Source organism: Propithecus coquereli, unplaced genomic scaffold (genome assembly GCF_000956105.1).
Source record: "Propithecus coquereli isolate 6110/MARCELLA unplaced genomic scaffold, Pcoq_1.0 Scaffold459, whole genome shotgun sequence".
Taxonomy (NCBI): Eukaryota; Metazoa; Chordata; class Mammalia; order Primates; family Indriidae; genus Propithecus; species Propithecus coquereli.
The window spans coordinates 1150784-1158019 of record NW_012150385.1 but is presented as its reverse complement, the minus strand read 5'-3'; positions in this window follow the sequence as shown (position 1 = coordinate 1158019).

Genomic DNA, 7236 nt, shown 5'->3' with positions numbered 1-7236 from the left:
TGTCTGGGACACGTGAATTGTCACTGTTATACCTTCTCCTTTTCTGACTCCTCCTCTTCCACTCTTCAGGGAGCACTTCCGTAGTTGGTGTGAGAATGTCTGGTTAATTAGCGTGTTTGGGGGAGTGAGCTAGAACAAGGAAGAGTCAGTGATCGACAGGCATGCCAAGACCCCTTGCTCAGGCTAACGCAGCAGACAGTCTGGTGCTTCTCCAGCCCGGTCCCCCGAGGGCCTGGTCCCCACCAGCCTGATACCCGCCCCACTGTGCTGCCACGTCTGTCAGCGTTCCCAAGCAAACCAACACAGACACAAATAACTTCAGGGTGGCAGCTCCGGGCCACATGTTTCCAAACCTTTGTTGAAGGAAGTGAACAAACAGCTTTGTAAAACAGGCCCTAGGCAGCAAGGAAATACCCAGCCTGTGGTAGGAGTGGCCAGTCTCCGGGCTGCTCTGTGGGAATTCTAGTACTGGGGCTTCTTTCTTCCCTCCCCAGTGCTGGGGTTACCGTGCATGAGATGTGCTCCCTGCCCATCCTCCTCGGACGAGGCCTTGAGTGTGGGCACAGGACTTGGGACAGTACTCTTGAGGATGAGCACGCGGTGAGGGGTAGGAGCTAAGGATGTTCCAGGAGCCCCCAGGCAGGGGCAAAAGATTCTTACTCCTCTGTCTGAGCTCTGGGCGCCCCCAGACCTTTGCTGAGCACACACTCCGCACCAGGCATGTGCTGGGCCCTGGCTCTCAGCTCCCGGGCCAGCCCAGCCCTGCTCTCGAGCTCATCTATGGGCTAGGTTTGGGTGCCCCACGGTAGATCCTGAGACAGGGATTTAGGTGAAGTAGGCAATCCAGAAGGTGAGCCCAGGTGGTCCTGGTGGGGCAGGGGCAGGGACACAGGGAAGCTGTGGGAGTGAGTGGGATTTCCCGTGGCTCGATCACAGGAGGCCCCTGGGTGACTGCAGTAGCCCCACTGCAGGGTTTTTGCACTGCTTGGCATGGATGCTGGGTGTTCACTCACCAACCCCAGTCACCCTTGGAGGGTGGCTGCTGGAGGTGTCACCTCCCCAGGACTTTAGGCCTGGCTGGTGTGCTCCTGGGGCCTGAGGGTCTCCTCAGGCAGGGTGGCAGGTGCTGGAGGTAGAAAGCTGTGAATGTGTATGGGAACTGTCTATAAGAGGCCACAGGTGACCGGATGGGTACCAGCCAACATTGTCAACTACAGCACCTGGCAGGGGGACAGTAAAGGACAGTGAACCAGTAGATGCGTGACTGACTGCAACTGTGGCAAGTGCCTCAGGGGGAGGTGGCGGGGAGCTGAGCACAGTGGAGGAGCAAAGGCTGGTGCCTTCCAATGGGGCCATGGCTGGTGTCTGCATCCTTGGAAGGCCTCCAGCGAGGCATGGCAGGAGCCCACAGTCACGTCCCTCTGGGAGAATTGTCCTTACCCTTGCCCAGAGCCTCAGTAGCTACGTGAGCCGGGATGGTGACCACATTCGTGTCTAACTATGAACTGGTTAAGGGCACATTAACCTTGACCGTCAGGTAGATTTCTCAATTGTCAATAGGTGACCTCACGCCTGTTTAATGCTGGAAATGAAGCTTGCCGACACCTCTGCCTGCCCTGTAGTGGCCCCCTTCCACCGCAGGTGTGACTTTCTGGCTGCCATGGCCCACGCATCTCCCCCCACCCCACGTGTTGCCCAAGCAGCACACCTGGTCTCATCTGCCCGTGATTCCACCTTTGGCTTCCACTTGGAGTGGTGCAGGGGATGCAGATCTTTCCGTAGTCTCTGGTGGTGACCTTCTCTGCCCTGGGGCTTCTCAGCTCAGGAGTTGGACACTGTGTCCTCTCCCGAGTTTAACTTGGCTCTGGGTTCCTTTGGCTTAGAGATGGGACTTAACAAGGAGGGTGGCCGCGAGCTCCTTTTGACGGGCTACAGTGAGGAAGGCGAGGGGAGAAGAACGAGGAGAGAGAAAGCTACGAGGTTGGAAAAGGAGGAAGAGAAATATATTCTTTGGGGTCAAAGTGTTACCTGGATCCCTGCCCAGGATTTCCCTATTATCTCAGGACCCAAAAAGAAAAGACCAACCACAGGGCATGTGAGCCTCTCATGGGAATCTGCCTGGAGCCTATAACACTGGGCTAACAACCCGACCAGTGTGAGACAAAGGCCTTCACGGGCACCCAGCACTCAGACATTGAGGACAAAACCAAGGCAAGTGCACAGGACTCCACAGCGCTGTCATTGCCCCATCACGACTTTGTGGCTTCAATCCTGACAGTCAGGGTTTGGATCCTGACCTCTCCTTGCACTGTTGGGCTAATTCCAGCTCTGTGCCTCAGTTTTCCCATCCACAAAATGGGAGTAATAACAGGACTTCCCTCATTAGAGTTGTCGCAAGTATTCAATGAAGCACTTAGCACAATGCCTGGCACAGAGTGAATTCTCCACTGATGGTGACTATTAGTTTAATCACTAAAATATTTTTGATATATAACATTTTAAAATAATATTTCCTCTTTTATTTTTCCTTCGTTTTGGGTGTCTTGATTTACGGATTCCCTCAGCTCTTCTGGCCAGTTCCCAGATGATGCTGATGCTGCTGGTCCAGGGACCACACTTTGAGAACCACTGAACTATGGTAAGGAGGCCGCTTCCAAAAGCTGCAGAGGAAACTGTCTTGGAAGGTGAAGAGTATTTTTCTGGGGGATGTGTTGATGAGGAAGACTTGGGTCTGGGCACCTGAAGTCTGGTGGAGGATGAGAACAGACACGAAAGAACAGCAGACTAAGACAAGATGGCCTTGGCAGTCCTGACTATTACAAGAGTTCGGAAGATATTTTTCCCAGCTGAGGCTGGGAAGTCTAGGAAGGGCCCCCGGGAGGAGCTGTTGGGCTGGGCTTCCGTGGGTGGGTGGTGAGCACCACTCTGCACCAGCCCTGCAAGGGTGGTGTGGTGTCCTCAGAATGTGAGGTGGGCAGGGCGTGTGTGCTGGCGTACATCCCCTCTAGTCTGGTTGGGGTCTTTAAAAATGATAACATAACAATAGCTTCCATGAGAGCTCTGGTCACCCTGGCTAAAGGAGCAAGGATATCGAGATGGTCATCCCTGTAGATGTCATGAGGCGAGCAAGGATTAAAGTCACAGTTGCAGGTCTAGCTGGAAAAGGCCCAGGACAGTGTCTCTGTGATGTTGTCATTTGTCCTGATGCCAGTCTTGAAGATGCGAAGAGAGAGGGACCATGTGACATGGTGATTGTACCAGGAGGTCATCTGGGTGCACAGACTTTATCTGAGTCTGCTGCCACGAAAGATACCGAAGGGACAAGAGAACAGAAAGGGCTTTATAGCTGCCATCTGTGCAGGTCCCACTGCTCTGTTGGCTCATGAAATAGGTTTTGGAAGTAAAGATACCCCACACTGACTCGCTAAAGACAGTCATCATGGCTGCCCTGAGGATCACATGGCAAAGGACAGCCGGATTCTCCCAAGCTGAGGTCCTGGGACCTGCCGTTGCTGAGCTGCTGAGCTGCAAGGAGGGGCGGGATAAAGTGAAAGTTCCACTTGTTCTTAAAGATTAGAGCAGAGAAATTTGAGAGGCAGTTAGAGAAGTAGGCCATTTGTAATCCATTCTCACTCTGTTCACTTTAAACAAAAAAAATGGTAGGTTCATGGGCCGGGAAGCCACTGTCATTACTGCTTTTGTGAAGTGTAGTTCTGAAGTAACAACTGCACAGAGATTTCTCAACCTATAAATTGTGTCCGTGCAACTCCGAGCCTTGTTTGCACAATAAACAGGGCATTTAGCAAACAAACAAAACAAAAACATAAGGTAGGGTCTGCGTCCTGTCCTTGAATCTGGAGGGCTTGTGGCTGCTTGGACCAGTCAACAGGCCAACTTGTCCACTTGGACAGTGCCCTGGATCCATACTTTTAGGGTCTATGAATATACTTTATGTTCTCCTAAAATCAGAAGGAAAGGTGGATATGATAATGATGAATATATAATAATGAATCTAGACTGGACGGTATTCACCTTTATAGTCACAGCCATAAAATGTAACTTTTTATATTTTTTATGGAAGAAAGGGCCCCAAAACATGTCATGATGTGACCCTGCAACGGAGCACGGTGGAAGTAGTGTTCTGACTTCTGAGGAAGGGCCAGTGAAGGCCACGCAGCTTCTGCCTGGTTCTCTTGGGGTGCTCCCAGCCCCCCTGCAGCCCTGCAGGGCCCCTGTTTGGGGTGCCTGGCCCAGCCGAGCCCTCAGATGACTGTGGCCCCAGACAGCAACCCCATGCAGGGCTCCAGGCCAGCACGGCCCAGCTGAGCTCTCCCCAGATTTCTGACCCACAAAACTGTGACCAAAATAAAATTGTTTGTTTTAAGCAGCTAAGTTTTGGGATAATTCGTGATGCTGAAACAGTAACCATAACATTCAGCCAAGGAAGGGAATGAAGAGACTGGTGCTGTCATGGGGGTGACAAATGGATAGATAGTCCCCGATGCCGGCACCTTGGGTCTGTTTTCTAGCATGGTGGACTGCTGACCCTCCATAGCCCACTGGTTCACTGGGGCCAGGCGTGGGGCAGGATTGCTTCTTCAGACACTAGCTGGAAGGAGGTAGGGGTTAGCACTGCCCGGGTGGCAATGGGAAGCTATAGAGGAATTTGCAGCAGGGCTGTGCTCCACCGAGGATCACTGTGGCTGTCAAATAAAGAGCACAGTGGTGGGTGTGGGGAAGGGCAAGAAGGAGGTGGGGGAGACATCAGAGGATGGAACCCGCGGCCATAAACAACAAACAGGGTTCTTGGGTGCTAACCAGCCAATATACACAGAAAAGAAGTTTACTGAATAGGATCCTTTTTTCCCCGCCCCAGACTGATGGAAGACTGGAGAAAAAGGGCAGGTCTGTGCAGGCCAGGCATCTGTGAACAAGGCTGAATCATGCCAGGGCGTGGCAGTGATGGCGTCACAGCATGCAGAGTAACCACTGGACACTCACCACTGCTGCTGCAGGAAATCATCCCCTCATTCTCCATCCCTGGGCCAGGGTCCCAGGTAAGAGCTTTGAATTGCTAAGGAGTGGGAAGAGGAAACACCTGCCTCCTGTTTTTTGTAAGGGCCACCTCTTTAGGGTACTCCAAAACTCATTTGCATACCGAGTAGCCCTAGACTGAAAAATAAATTTTACTTCGGCAAGTGAGAGATTGAGGTGTGGCAGTGAGCAGTGTCTTAGTCCACTTTGTGCTGCTATAATGGAACACCACAGCCTGGGTAATTTCTAAACAACAGTTTATTGGGTTCATGGTTCTAGAGGGTGGGAGCTCCGAGATCCGGAGGCCACATTTGGTGAGGGTCTTCTTGCTGCATCATAACGTGGTGGAAGACATCACACAGCGAGAGAGTAAAAGAGAGTGAACAAGAGAGAGGCAGGAAAGGGGACCTAACTCGTCCTTCCACTGGGAACCCACTCCCACAATAACTAGCCCACTCCCGAGACAATGGCATGGATCCATTCCTGGGCGGAGCCCTCATGACCTAATCATCTTTTAAAGGATCCACCTCTTGACAATGTTGCACTGGGGATTAAGTTTCCAACACAGGAACTTTGGGGGACACATTCAACCATAGCAGGCAGGGAGAGAGGATGGCTTCTTTGAGAGGATTTGGAGAGGGACACAGGGTAGCTAGTGGCCCAGAGTCAGGCTGTAGGCTCACACTGTTTGGGTTCAAACCCTAACTCTGCCTCTGGATAGTCGGGTGACCTTGGGCAATTTATGTAATTATTTGACTACGCTAAACCTTTGTTTCCTCATCTGGAAGATGTGGACAATAATATTATCTACCCCCAGAGCTGTGGTCAGGGTGAAGTGTGATCATTTGGATGAGGTGTTGATAATGATAGCTGCCCAGGGTAAGAAACCAAGAGGGGCAGCTGTTGTCACCACCTTCAGTCACGGTGGGTGAGCCTGGTGGGGAGAGGGAGAAGTGAAAACAGCACTCAGGATTCTGTTTGAGCCCTCACGGGTGGAGGTAAAGAATGGGGAGGGGCAGGCTAGAGGGGAAGATGTTGAATTCAGCTCTGATGGGCTGCGTTTCAATGCTCAAGGGATAATCTGGGACAGATGTGCGGAGGCCATTGGATATAGAGGCCTGGGCTTTAGGAGTACCGCCCAGGCTGGACACAGGTTTGGAGTTCTTGGCAGGAGATGGTGATGGCACCATGGGGTCATGTGAGAAAGAAAGGTAGGTAGGTAGACTCTGAGCCAAGTATTTCAGGATAAGTAGTTCATCTGGAAGTGTCTCTAGGGGATATCAGTGGGGAAGTGACATGGGGGCAGGAAGTGTCTGAGGTCAGGGCCCCTAGAAGCAGAGCCCCAGACTGGGCCTGAGTGCATGAAGTTTCTCGGGAATGAGGGTGGCCAGAGATGGAGGGGAAGAAGCTGAGCAAGGAGGTGGCTTGGCCTGCTCTGTGAGGGCAGAGGGGTTTGGAGCAGAAATGATTCTGCAGAGCTGTCTTTGACACAGAGAGGAGGCCTCTCATCCTCATAGCAGTTGATCACATGCTGTGTGTGTATGTGTTGGGGGTGTTCTGAGTTAAGGAGCATTCATCAGCAGAGGGCAAATCTTCAGCTTCGAGGGCAGGGAGCTGTTAGCAGCCCAGATTCATGGCAGCAGGGGGAAGGTGCTGGAGTTCAGGGAAGTGGGTCTGGGTGGGCACTAACAGCATCTCAGAAGGAAGTTATATGGAATGTGATCTTTAGGAAGTAAGTAGTGCACAGTCCTGCTGGGGACCCCTGGGAGGTAGAGTAGAATACATTCCTAAGAGTTATTCTGCCCCAGGTGTGTGTGTGTGTGTGTGTGTGTGTGTGTGTGCATATATGTTGGGGACGGGTACTTATAATCCAGCTCATGTCATTCTTTGGTCTGGTCTTTCTCCAGCGTGTTAATTCTTGGCACCTCCAGCTAGTGGGCAATGTGGACTTTGGAGGCCAGAGCAAGTTCCCAGGTAAAGATGTGCATGGGCGGGCAGTGGAGGCTGGGCAAATGCACAGGCAGAGTGGTCAGGGCAGGAGATGTGGACAGGGCAAAGCAGCATCCTCCACAACAACTTTTAACTGAAGGCACAAAAGCAACTGAAGAGCAGCAAAGAAGTGGGAGGAAATCAGAAGGAGTGAGCTGTCACAGACACTCCCACTGTGATACATTCCCCACCCCCCCATCTCCCCCTCTCCCC